This window comes from Homalodisca vitripennis, unplaced genomic scaffold (assembly GCF_021130785.1).
Source record: "Homalodisca vitripennis isolate AUS2020 unplaced genomic scaffold, UT_GWSS_2.1 ScUCBcl_2876;HRSCAF=8012, whole genome shotgun sequence".
NCBI lineage: Eukaryota > Metazoa > Arthropoda > Insecta > Hemiptera > Cicadellidae > Homalodisca > Homalodisca vitripennis.
In genome coordinates, this window is record NW_025778989.1 from 13,381 (window position 1) to 14,803 (window position 1,423).

A 1,423-nucleotide genomic window follows, 5' to 3' on the forward strand; every position below is an offset into this window, starting at 1 on the left:
TTCAAGGCCACTACAAACGTCCTGATGGGTTCACTGTCACCTTGTGTTCTACGTTTTATTTCATCGTCCATGTTCGTCTTATAGCCTACCGGAAGGAAGTTTAGCTCGAAATCTTGACGAAAATCTTCAAAACTGTCCCAAAACTCTCTATTATTTCGATACCACAGTAAAAGCGGTACCCTTTAGCAATTCAGGGAGTGCTTTTATCAGATCGCCCCCGGATACATTATAAGCCTCCATCAGCTCATCAAGTCTTTCAAGAAAAGACACTGGATTTCGCTCTCCGTCGAAATGTAAATTCCACTTTCTAATTGTGTTGCATATCTCAGCGGAATTGACATGCGGCTGTCGGGAAAGGTGCTCATCTCTCAATCTTTGATTTTCGTTAGAATAGTGCGTTACATGCCGCCTAAGAGAATCGTGAGAAATCCCAGGTGCAATGTATTGACTTGTCGCCAGAGCTGGAAGTTTAAAAGCATCGGTATACACAGATCTTGTTGCGCCATCGTAAGGTGCATAACTCGCATAGTCGTGTCCAGTATCCCAGTTGGACTTGGCCTTACTCCGCGTCTTCAGTGAAACTAAAAGCCTCTTTACTTCGTCGTCACTAGTATCGGGTGGAACCTCGAGTATCTCCCTCAGGTTTAACTCTCGGCTTCTTTTATCAGTCTCTGCTTCACTGGTATTCGGCCCAACTGGGTCGTTGCCAAAGGATTCTCTTCCGCCTACAGCCTCATCTCGTCTGTCCGGCTGTGAGCGAAGAAACTGTACGAAAGATTTTCTTAGATAATCTGTCGTCCTACCCTCGGTGTCCAAGTCGTGTTTTAGCATTTTCAGTTATTAACTGGGCTTTCGTGAGTCTGTATATCCACCCCACGACTGGATCTAACTCAGAAGGGGAATAACTAGTCGTGGAAAACGCCTTTGTTGTTTGGTCCTTCGAAGTCAACAGTGGCAAACCCAAATCTCGTTTTTTCGATACCTTTAATTTGTGATTCGCTAGTATTTTCAGAGGAACTAGTAGTCACAATCGTAGGTATTTGTTTTTGGTGTTCTGAGTCTGTTGTTGACTTTTCGGGCCTATTCGTGTTTCCACCCTTTGGTAGAACGTGCATTTGAGCGAAAAAGTATTCGCACAGTCGCCAAAACCCCGTTGGTCGAAGCATTTTATAAACACTATCTCGCTAAACCTCTTACTAAAAGTTTATCTTTTACGTTCGAAGAATATTACACTCGTACAATCACTATACCCGTCCCTGTTCGGGCGCCATTTTGTAACGTTAGTTTTTAGTAGGGTGCAAAACTTCAACCGTTTTGTAGCCTACGCGGATAGTTGCAGTTAGCTGGGTATTTCCCAGGGGTCTGGAGAGTTGCGTATTTCGGATATAAAGTGTTGACTCAGAAAGCAAGTAGATCTCAAAAG